Below are 12,549 nucleotides of genomic sequence, written 5' to 3'. Positions count from 1 at the left end.
GGGCCTTGGTTTCCAGTAACATGGACACAGCAAAACTTTTTGAACGCTCACTTTCGAGCTTTGGGGCCGATAGATAGCCCCACTTCACTTTGAGACTGAAAGAGTAGCAGAGACGGCCTTACGCGCATCGTGAGTTTGACCAACTTTGGCTCGATTTGCCAAAACTTGAGGGATATTTGCGAGTCCCGGGGACTCTAAACTAACTCCTGATGGCCTTAGTTTTTAGTGAAATGGACACAGGTAAAAGGAGCGCACGCTCGGTGTCGAGCTTCTAGTCCGAAATATAGGCGCACTTCATTTTAAGACTTAAAGAGTAGCCGAGACCGCCTTACACGCATCCTGATTTTGGGCAACTTTGGCTCGATTTGCCGGAACTTGAGAATGTTTTCCAGTCCCTGGGACTCTAACTCACTCTTAATGGGCTTAGTTTTTAGTGAATTGGACACAGGTAAAAGAAGCGCACGCTCAGTGTCCAGCCGAAATATGGCCCTAGTTTATTTGAAAACTGAAGGAGTAGCCAAAACTACCTTACGTGCATCGTCGTTTTGAGCAACCTAGGCTCTATTTACCGGAACTTAGGGGATATTTTCCAGTCCCGAGAACTCTAAACTAAATCCTGATGGCCATAGGTTTCAGTGAAATGGACACAGCTAAAAGGAGCGCACGCTCGGTGTCGAGCTTCTCTTCCGAAATATAGCCCCACTTCGTTTTAACACTGAAAGAGTAGACGAAACCGCCTGACGCGCAGCGTAATTTTGAGCCACTATGGCTCGATTTGCCGAAACTTGGGGCATATTTTTTTTGTCCCAGGGACGCTAAGCTAACTCCTGATGGCCTTAGTTTTCAGTAAAATGGACAAAGGTAAAAGGAGCGCACGCTCGATGTCGAGCTTCTAGGCCGAAATATAGGCCCACCTCATTTTAAGACTGGAAGAGTAGCCGAGACCGCCTTACGTGCATCGAGATTTTAAGCAACTTTGGCTCAATTTGCCGGGACTTGGGGGATATTTTCCACTATCGCGGACTCTAAACTAACTCCTGATGGGCTTAGTTTTTAGTGAAATGAACACAGGTGAAAGGAGCGCACGCTCGGTGTCGCGCTTCTAGGCCGAAAGATAGCCCCACTTTATTTTAAGACTGAAAGAGAAGCCGAGACCGCCTTACGCTTATGGTGATTTTGAGGCTCTTCGGCTCGACTTGCTGGAACTTGGGGGATATTTTCCAGTTCCGGGGACTCTAAAATAACTCCTGATGGCCTTAGTTTTCAGTGAAATGGACACAGGTAAAAGGAGCGCACGCTCGGTGTCGAGCTTTTAGGCCGAAATATATCCCTACTTCATTTTAGGACTGAAAGAGTAGCCGAGACCGCCTTACGCGGACCGTGGTTTTTAGCAACTTTGGCTCGATTTGCAGAAACTTGGGAGATATTTTCCAGTATCGGGGACTCTAAACTAACTCCTGATGGCCTTACTTTTCAGTGAAATAGACACAGGTAAAAGTAGCGCACGCTCGGTGTCGAGCTGTTAGGCCGAAATATATCCCTACTTCATTTTAGGACTGAAAGAGTAGCCGAGACCGCCTTACGCGGACCGTGGTTTTGAGCAACTTTGGCTCGATTTATATTTTTTTGCTGTCCCCGCGGAATCTGCTTAACCATACTGTTTTTCTTAAGTCAGTCTCTCTAGTTTATTTTTTTCAGTTTTTTCTAGGAAGGCTAATAATCTAGAAAAATAGAAAGCTTGATGTTGTCAAAACTCGTATGGTTTTAGAAATTTGATTTTCGGCTTTGTTAGGATGGTATTAACAGTAAAAAAACGGGTGACGTCACAGGTTATGACGTAACAAAACTAATTGTAACTCAATAACACTAGAGGGATAATTTTTTATTCCAATTTTCTTCTTTATTTTTGCTTTAGTCATCTGGCACATCACATGTGCAACATAGCTGCATTTGCTGGAACAAAATTACGGCTCCAATTTGGAAATTTCTCTCAAGGGGGAACCCATATTTTGCAGAGTTGTTTTTCATATTTAAAAATGCCATATTTCATTTAATTTTTGTGATATGGACAAAATTTTTTCAGGCATCCACTCCCCTTGATGTGCTCTTTCGAACGCATTGTAAAAATATGCATAATAAAAACTTCAAAAGTGGCAAAAACCACAACTTTGACATTTACTGACATTTTCACGTAAATATAATTGGCAATAGGTCTCCTCCTCATCTGGAAAGTTTGGTGTAGAAAGAGTCAATGCTTTTTAAGTAATGCGAAATAATGTGAAAAACCAAAGAACTGACGAAACATTTGGGAGTGGTTTGGCCCATACGTGTTTATTTTAAGGCTGAAAGAGTAGACGAGACCACCTTAGGCGCATCGTGATTTTGAGCCACTCTGGCTCAATTTGCCAAAACTTGGGGGATATTTTGCAGTCCCAGGGACTCTAAACTAACTCCTGATGGCCTTAGTTTTCAGTGAAATGGACACAGGTAAAAGGAGCGCACGATCGGTGTCGAGCTTCTAGGCCGAAATATAGCTCCACTTCATTTCAAGACTGAAAGAGTAGCCGAAAGCTCCTTACGCTCATCGTGATTTTGGCCACTTTGGCTCGATTTGCCGGAGCTTGGGAAATATTTTCCAGTCCCGAGGACTCTTAATTAACTCCTGATGGCCTTAGGTTTCAGTGAAATAGACCTACGTAAAAGGCGCGCACGCTCGGTGTCGAGCTTCTAGGCCGAAATATAGCCCCCTTCATTTTAAGACCAAGAGAGTAGCCGAGACCGCCCTACGCGCAACGTGATTTTGAGCAACTTTGGCTTGATATGCCGGAACTTGGGAGATATTTTCCAGTATCGGGGACTCTGAACTAACTCCTGATTGCCTTAGTTATTAGTGAAATAGACACAGGTTAAAAAAGCGCACGCTCCGTGTCGAGCTTCTAGGCCAAAATATAGCCCCACTTTATTTTAAGACTAACAGAGTAGCCGAGATCCCCTTACGCGCATCGTGATTGTGAGCAAATTTGGGTCGATTTGCCGAAACTTAGGGGATATTTTCCAGTCCCAAGGACTCTAATGTAACTCCTGATGGCCTCAGTTTTCAGTAAAATGGACACAGGTAAAAGGGGCGTACAATCGGTGTCGAACTTCCAGGCCGAAATATAGGTGCACTTCATTTTAAGACTGAAAGAGTTGCCGAGACCGCGTTACGCGCATCCTGATTTTGAGCAACTTAGGCTCGATTTGCAGGAACTTCGGGCAAATTTTCCACTCCCGGGGACTCTAAACTAACTGCTGATGACCTTAGTTTTCAGTGAAGTGGACACAGTTAAAAGGACCGCATACTCGGTGTCGAACTTCTAGGCCGAAATATAGCCCCACTTTATTTTAAAACTTAAAGAGTAGCCGAGACCGCCTTACGTGCAAGGTGATTTTGAGCGACTTTGGCTCGATTTGCCGGAACTTGGGGGATATTTTCCAGTCCCGAAGACTCTAAACTAACTCCTGATGGCGTTAGTTTTCAGTGAAATGGACACAGGTAAAAGGAGCGCACGCTCGCTGTCGAGCTTCTAGGCCGAAATATAGCCCACTTTATTTTAAGTCTGAAAGAGTAGCCAAGACCCTCTTAAGCTCATCGTGATTTTGAGCCACTTTGGCTCGATATGCCGGAACTTGGGTGATATTTTCCAGTCCCCAGGACTCTGAACTAACTCCTGATGGCCTTAGTTTTCAGTAAAATGGACACAGGTAAAAGGAGCGCACTCTCGGTGTCAAGCTTCTAGGCCGAAATATAGAGCCATTTCATTTTAAGACTAAAATGCTAGCCGAGACTGCCTTACACGTACCGTGATTTTGAGCCACTTTCCCTCGATTTGCCGCAACTTTGGGGATACTTCCCAGTTCCAGGGACACTAAACTAACTCCTGATTGCCTTAGTTTTCAGTGAAATTGACACAGGTAAAAGGAGCGAACGCTCGGTGTCGAGCTTTTAGGCCGCAATATAGCTCCACTTCATTTTAAGACTGAAAGAGTAGCCGAGACCGCCTTACGCGCATCGTCACTTTGAGCAACTTTGGCTTGATTTGCCGGAATTTGGAGGATATTTTCCAGTCCCAGGGACTCTAAAGTAACTCCTGATGGCCTTAGTTTTCAGTGAAATGGACACAGGTAAAAGGAGCGCACGCTTGGTGTCAAGCTTCTATGCCGAAATATAGCCCTACTTTATTTTAAGACTAAAAGAGTAGACGAAACCGCCTTACAGGTATCGTAATTTTAAGCAACTCTTGCTCGATTTGCGGAGACTTGGGGGATATTTTCCAGTCTCGGGGACTCTAAATTAACTCCTGATGGCCTTAGTTTTCAGTGAAATGGATCTAGGTAGAGGAAGCGAACGCGCGGTGTCCAGCTTCTAGGCCAAAATATATCGCGACTTCATTTTAAGACCAAAAGAGTAGCCGAGGCCGCCTTACGCGCATCGTGATTTTGAGCAACTTTGGCTGAATTTGCGCAAACTTGGGGGATACTTTCCAGTCCCGGGAACTCTAAACTAACTACTGATGGCCTCAGTTTTCAGTGAAATTAATTAACACAGGTACATGGAGCGCAAGCTCGGTGTCGAGCTTCTAGGCCAAAATATAGCCCCACTTCATTTTAAGACAGAAGGAGAAGAGAAAACCGCCTGACGCGCATCGTGATTTTGAGCAACTTTGGCTCGAACTGCCGAAACTTGGGGGATATTTTCAAGTCCCAGGGAGTCGAACCTAACTCCTGATTGCCTCAGTTTTTAGTGAAATGGACACAGGTAAAAGGAGGGCACCCTTGGTGTCGAGCTTTTAGGCCGAAATATAGCCCCACTTCAGTTTAAGACTGCAAGAGTAGCCGAGACCGCCTTACGCATATCGTGATTTTAAGCAACTAGAGCAAGATTTCCCGAAAAAAGGGGGATATGTTCCCGTCTTGGGGACTCTAAACTAACTCCTGATGGCCCTAGTTTTCAGTGAAATGGACACAGGTAAAAGAAGCGCACCCTTGGTGTCAAGCTTCTAGGCCGAAATATGGCCCAGCTTCTTTTTAAGACTGAAAGAGTAGACGAAAGCGCCTTAAGCGCATCGTGATTTTAAGCAACTATGGCTCGATTTGCCGAAACTTGGGGGATATTTTCCATTCCCGGGGTCTATAAACTAACTCCTGATAGCCTTAGTTTTAGGTGAAATGGACACAGCTAAATGGAGCGCAGGCTCGGTGTCGAGATTCTAGACAAAAATATAGCCCCACCTCATTTTAAGACTAAAAGAGTAGACGAAACCGCCTTACGCGTATCGTAATTTTAAGCAACTATGGCTCGATTTGCCAAAACTTGGCGGATATATTCTAGTCCCGGGACTCTAAACTAACTCCTGATGGCCTTAGGTTTCAGTGAAATGGACACAAGTAAAACGAGCGCACGCTCGGTGTCGAGCTTCTAGACCGAAATATAGCCCCACTTCATTTTAAGACTGAGAGAGTGAACGAAACCGCCTTACGCGCATGGTGATTTTGAGCCTGTTCGGCTCGACTTGCCGGAATTTGGGGGATATTTTTCCAGTCCCGGGACTCTAAACTAACTCCTGATGGCCTTAGTTTTCACTGAAATTAACAGAGGTAAAAGGAGCGCACGCTCGGTTTCGAGCTTCTAGACTGAAATATAGCCCCACTTTATTTTAAGACTGAAAGAGTAGCTGAGACCACCTTACGCACATCGTGATTTTGAGCAAGTGTGGCTCGATTTGCCAAAAAATGAGAAATATTTTCCGATCCAGGGGACACTAATTTAACTCCTGATGAACTTAGTTTTTAGTCAAAATGGACACAGGTAAAAGGAGCGCATGCTCTTTGTGGAGCTTCTAGGCCGAAATATAGCCCCACTTCATTTTAAGACTGAAAGAGTAGCCGAGACTGCCTTACGCGCATGGTGATTTTCAGCAACTTTTGCTCGATTTGCGGGAACTTGGGGGATATTTTCCAGTCTCGCGGACTCTAAACTAACTTCTGATGGTTCTAGGTTTCAGTAAAGTGGACAAAGGTAATAGGAGCGGACGCTCGGTTTCGAGCTTCTAGGCCGAAATGTAGCCTTGCGTCATTTTAAGACTCAAAGAGTACGCGAGACCGCCTTACGCGCATCGTGATTTTGAGCAACTTTAGCTCGTTTTCCTGGAACTTGAGGGACATTTTCCAGTCGCGGGGACTCCAAACTAACTCCTGATGGCCTTAGTTTTCAGCGAAATTGACAGTAGTAAAAGAAGCGCGCGCTCGGTGTCGAGCTTCTAAGCCGAAATATAGCCCCACTTTATTTTAAGACTGAAACAGTAGCCGAAACCGCCTTACGCGCATCATGATTTTTAGCGACTTTGGCTCGATTTGCCGAAACTTAGCGTATATTTTCCAGTCCCGGGGACTCTAAACTAACTCCTGATTGCCTTAGTTTTTACTGAAATGGACAAAGCTAAAAGGAGCGCACGCTCGTTGTCGAGCTTATAGGCCGAAATATAGCCCCACTTCATTTTCAGACTGAAAGAGTAGCCGAGGCTGCCCTACGCGTATCGTGATTTTGAGAAACTTTGGCTGGATTTGCCGAACCTTGGGAAATGTTTTCCAGTTCCGGGGACTCTAAACTTATTCCGATGGCCTTAGTTTTCAGTTTAATGGACACAAGTAAAAGAAGCGCACGCTCGGTGTCGAGCTTCTAGGCCGAAATATAGCCCCACTTCATTTTAAGTTTTAAAGAGTAGCCGAGACCGCCTTACGCGCATCGTGGTTTTGAGCAATTTTAACTCGATTTGCCGAAACTTATGTATTTTTTCCAGTTCCGGGGACTCTAAATTAATTCCTGATGGCCTTAGCTTTCAGTGAAATGGACACAGGTAAAAGAAACGCTCGCTCGGTGTTGAGCTACTTGGCCAAAATGGAGCCCCACTTCAATTTAAGACTGAATGAGTAAACTAAACCGCCTTCCCCTTATCGTGATTTTAAGCAACTCTGGCTCAATTTGCGAAACTTGGGGGATATTTTCCACGCCCGGGGACTCTAAACTAACTCCTGATGAACTTAGTTTGCAGTGAAATGGACACAGGTAAAAGGAGCGTACGCTCGGTGTTGAGCTTCTAGGCAGAAATATAGCCCCACTTCATTTTAAGACTGAAATAGTATCCGAGACCGCGTTCCGCGTATCGTGATCTTGAGCCACTCTGGCTCGATTTGCCAAAACTTGGGGGATATTTTCCAGTCCCGAGGACTCTAAACTAACTCCTACGGCCTTATTTTTTAGTGAAACAGACACAGGTAAAAGGAGCGCACGCTTGGTATCGAGCTTCTTGGCTGAAATATAGCCCCGATTTATTTTAAGTTAGAAGAATAGCCAAGAGCGTTTTAGGCGCATCGTGAATTTGAGCAACTTTGGCTTAATTGGCCCGAACTTGGGGGATATTTTCCAGTGCCGGGGACTCTAAACTAACTCCTGACGGCCTTAGTTTTCAGTGAAATGGACGCAGGTAAAAGGAGCGCACGCTCGGTGTCGAGCGTCTAGGCCGAGATATAGCCCCAATTCATTTTAAGACTGAATGAGTAGACGAAACCGCTTTACCCGTATCCTGATTTCAAGCAACTCTGGGTCGCTTTGCTTAAACTTGGGCGATATTTTTCAGTTCCGGGGACTCTAAACTAACTCCTGATGGCGTTAGTTTTCAGTGAAATGGACACAGGTAAAAGGAGCGCACGCTCGGTGTCGAGCTTCTAGACCGAAATATAGCCCCACTTTATTTTAAGACGAAAAGAGTAGCCAAGACCGCCTTACGCGCATCGTGATTTTGAGCAACTTTGGCTCGATTTGCCGGAACTTGGGGGATATTTTCCAGTCCCAGGGACTCGAAACTAACTCCTGATGGCCCTAATTTTCAGTGCAATGGACACAGGTTAAAGGAGCGCACGTTCGGTGTCGAGCTTCTAGGCTGAAATATAACCCAACATAAGACTGAAAGAGTAGACGAGACCGCCTTACGCGCATCCTGATTTTGAGCAACTTTGGGTCGATTTGCCGGAACTTGGGGATATTTTCCAGTCCCAGGGACTTTAAACTAAATCGTGGCCTTATTTTTTAGTTAAATAGACACAGGTAAAAGAAGCGCACGCTTGGTGTGGAGCTTCTGGGCCGAAATATAGCCCCGCTTTATTTAAAGTTAAAAGAATAGCTAAGACCGCTCTAGGCGCATCGTGATTTGGAGTTACTTTGGCTTAATATGATCGAACTTGGCGGATATTTTCCAGTCCCGGGGACTCTAAACTATAAACCATGCAGGTGTAGAAATGGGTTCCGGCGAATTTAATGCTGGGGGTAACCCTGCGGAGACTAGCATCCCGTCCAGAGGTGAGAAGAAATACTCCTAGTCTTATCATGCTACTGAAACTGGGATAAGTTCCGGCCTGATTGGCCACTTGGCTCGTATGCAGGCTTTACCTTTACCTTACCTTACAATGCTGGTACTTTTGTGATGAAACATTGAGGAACCCTGGGGACTAGACAGTCTAAGCCTTGCTTTGTGCCCAGACTCCCAGAAACGATTTGGAGTAAAATATGCTTATGTGTGCATTTCTTTGGTGAAGATATGAACTAGTGCACGTAACATAAGAATGGCTAAGACAACCATTTGCTCTTAGGGCTTTAAGTAAGTTTCGTTTTCTTAATCTGCAGCTCCATGGTCCCACGATTGCCGAGAATCCTGAACTAACGGAGATAACAGCTCGTCTGCTCCAAGAACATACTGCAGCCTGGTCAAATATCCAAGACTTGTTGAGCCAGTGCGCATGCCTGATCAGTTATTTTAAAAGTGCTGTTATATAAAAGACAAACCATTTCATAATTGAATAGGGTAAGGGAGGCTGGGCAATTGCCCAAAAACAGTTCTGGCACATGAACAACCGACGGAAAAATGTTGCGTAAAGCGAGCGACGGAAAATAAATGTATAAAACAAAGGGAAAACAATCTTGCCCTCCCCTCAGAAATATAATCATGGTCTATTCCTAATGCACTGGGCAGCAACTGCTGCAAAAAAACCGGGCTTAGGCTGCATTTGCAGTGATACGCGGCGGGTGTTATAGCAAAGGAATGTGGCAGTCCGCAAATGTATTCATATGCAGCAAACAGTAAGTACAAATGCTGTACTCGTATTCAGTGGACTGTATCCACCCTGTATGCCATCACTTAAGGATATATTGAAACGTCTTAGACGTTCCCAGAATGAGAACCTGGATGAGATGGAGACACGTGGAGAAAGGTGGAGATGTGTTGCCAAGATTGAAAGATAGCTTAATAGCAAACATTTTTCCTTCTCTGTAAGATAACTCATTTTGAAGGCTGCCATATGTTTTTTGTTGTGGGGCTGAGAGAAAAAGCGGGCGTAGGGGAAATACGAATAAGGTAAGCACGAGAACGAGGGAGATTCTTCGCACAAATCTTATTCTTTCACGGCCCCTCAACCACCAGCCAAACACCATCCACAGACTTTTTTTTTGTCTTTTTTCCCTGCAAGTTTTCTTTGGGCGATCGCTCCTTTCAAAAAATATACACGGGTTGATAGGTACAAGCAATCCATCACAATATTTCTAATCCAGCAATTGTGGATCTCATTTAAATTAATGAGGGCCATTTTCTGTGGGCTTCAAGTACCAGTATAAGCCATTCTTAATTCGTGTGTCAATCATCTCGGGTACAATCCAATGATTATTGGTCATTAATTTGCAAGAGACCACTGAAAAGAAACATTCCAATCAAAAAATAATATGCAGGTTACATTTAGCGCGCGTATATGTAGTCACTACTCACAATTCACCTCATTTCAATCCAATAATTTCTGGGTTACAATCTACAATCAAATAACATGTGGGTTACAATCATCTCATTACAATCCAATAATTTATGAATTACAATTATCGCACTACAATCCCATAATTTGTGGGTTACAATCATCTTCACAATCCAATAATTTCTAAGTTACAATCATCTTGTAACAATCCAATAATTTGTGGGTTACAATGAACTAATTACAATCCAATAATTTGTGGGTTACAATCATCTCATTACAATCCAATAATTTTTAGGTTTACAATCATCTCATTACAATCCAATAATTTCTGCGTTACAATGAACTCATTACAATCCAATAATTTGTGGGTTACAATCATCTCATTACAATCCAATAATTTGTAGGTTACAATCATCTCATTACAATCCAATAATTTGTGGGTTACAATCATCTCATTACAATCCAATAATTTGTAGGTTACAATCATCTCATTAAAATCCAATAATTTGTGGGTTACAATCATCTCATTACTAACTACTTAATAACCGAGAGTGAGGTCGTTACGGGAAAATCTCAAACTGAGGTCTTGCCGTATTGACCTCGCTGTCGCTCGGTCAATACGGTAGGCCGAGGTTGGAGATTTTCCCGTAGCGACCGAACGGTCGAGGTTATTAAGTTGTTTATTATATGGCTCACGAATTGAAGAAAAAAAAATTATTCGAGCGGAAGTCGTCAATGTACATCCGGCGTTGCGCGCGTTTACCGATTCATTCATCGTCTTAAACCCAGGGCAAAACTACACAGTCAGTGAACTTCACTACTGTAATTCTTTACGGGAAAAATGATTGTCGCAGCCCTCAAAAAGGTATTTTAGTATCGTGGAGCCACAACTTGATGCGGGAGTTTTTCCAACTTTTGTTGCGAAACGTCAACGCATATAGAAAAGATAGAAAGTGCTTCAAAATGGTCCAAACCAACGGTCTTTCGGTGAAAGAAAATACTAATGCTTCAGAATGCACTGCTCAGAATAACTCGATCTTCGCATTCGCTTTCGACAACATATCTTGGCCTTATTCATTCTGGGACTTATGAATGAACTTTTCAAGCCTTGTGAGCGTCTAAAACTTCCTGCAGGTATCAGAAACACTGCTACCGACAGAAACCGCCCGATTGTTTACATCTGATGATCCTGGAAGCTGATTTTCACTTGCTTGTGTTGAAGCGAGGGAATCTATTTGATGAGAACTGAAACGGAGTTCAATACTTCGGTAATATTGTGACTGATATGATAACTTATAAGTTTCTTTGTGGTTTTCTGCTCAGGATACGTGACACATCTGCCGATGGTGTTTTTCACTTAGCGATTTTAGCCTTACTCAACACTCGGCAAACTTTGATTGTTTTTCACTAGTGCTCGCCAAGGTTACCGGTAAGTCAAAAACGACTTCTATATAAATTTTATTAAGGAAAAATCCCTAAACTTTTAGCTACTCGAAATTAAATTTACCTCTCTCACTGTTTGTAATCGGCTTTCATCGTTTCAATGCGCTTGAATTTTCCGAGCCGGGCTCTTCCTAATTTGCATAATCCGTAATCGGCCCGTGGGCATTACGGCTGCATAATAACCGCTCAGATCTCGCTCTTCGCCAATCAGAGCGCGCGTTATATCGGCCACAGGTCAAAGCCATATAATAAAATCCAATAATTTGCGGGTTAAAATCAACTCATTACAATCCAATAATTTGTGGGTTACAATCAACTCATTACAATCCAATAATTTGTGGGTTACAATCAACTCATTACAATCCAATAATTTGTGGGTTACAATAATTTCATTACAATCCAGTAATATGTGGGTTACAATAAACTCATTAAAATCCAGTAATTTGTAAGTTAAAATAAACTCATTACTATCCAATAATTTGTGAGTTACAATCATCTCATTACAATCCAATAATTTGTGGGTTACAATCAACTCATTACAATCCAATAATTTGTGGGTTACAATCAACTCATAACAATCCAATAATTTGTGGGTTACAATCAACTCATTACTTTCGAATAGTTTGTGTGTTACAATCATCTCATTACAATGCAATAATTTGTGGGTTACAATCAACCCATTACAATCCAATAATTTGTGGGTTACATTCAACTCATTACAATCCAATAATTTGTGGGTTACAATACACTCATTATAATCCAATAATTTGTGGGTTACAATCAACTCATTACAGTGCAATAATTTGTGGATTACATCCAACTTATTACAATCCAATAATTTGTGGGTTACAGTCAACTCATTACAATCCAATAATTTGTGGGTTACAATCATCTCATAACAATCCAATAATTTGTGGGTTACAATAAACTCATTACAATCCAATAATTTGTGGGTTACAATCATCTCATTACAATCCAATAATTTGTGGGTTAGAATCAGCTCATTACCATCCAATAATTTGTGGGTCACAATCATCTCATTACAATCCAATAATTTGTGGGTTACAATCAAGTCATTACAATCCAATAATTTGTGGGTTACAATGATTTCATCACAATAAAATAATTTGTGGGTCACAATCATCTCATTACAATCCAATAATTTGTGGGTTACAATCAAGTCATTACAAACCAATAATTTGTGGGTTACAATCATCTCACTACAATCCAATAATTTGTGCGTTACAATCATGTCATAACAATCCAATAATTTGT

The sequence above is a fragment of the Orbicella franksi genome, chromosome 11 (genome assembly GCF_964199315.1).
Source record: "Orbicella franksi chromosome 11, jaOrbFran1.1, whole genome shotgun sequence".
NCBI lineage: Eukaryota > Metazoa > Cnidaria > Anthozoa > Scleractinia > Merulinidae > Orbicella > Orbicella franksi.
This window is presented reverse-complemented; position numbering follows the sequence as displayed.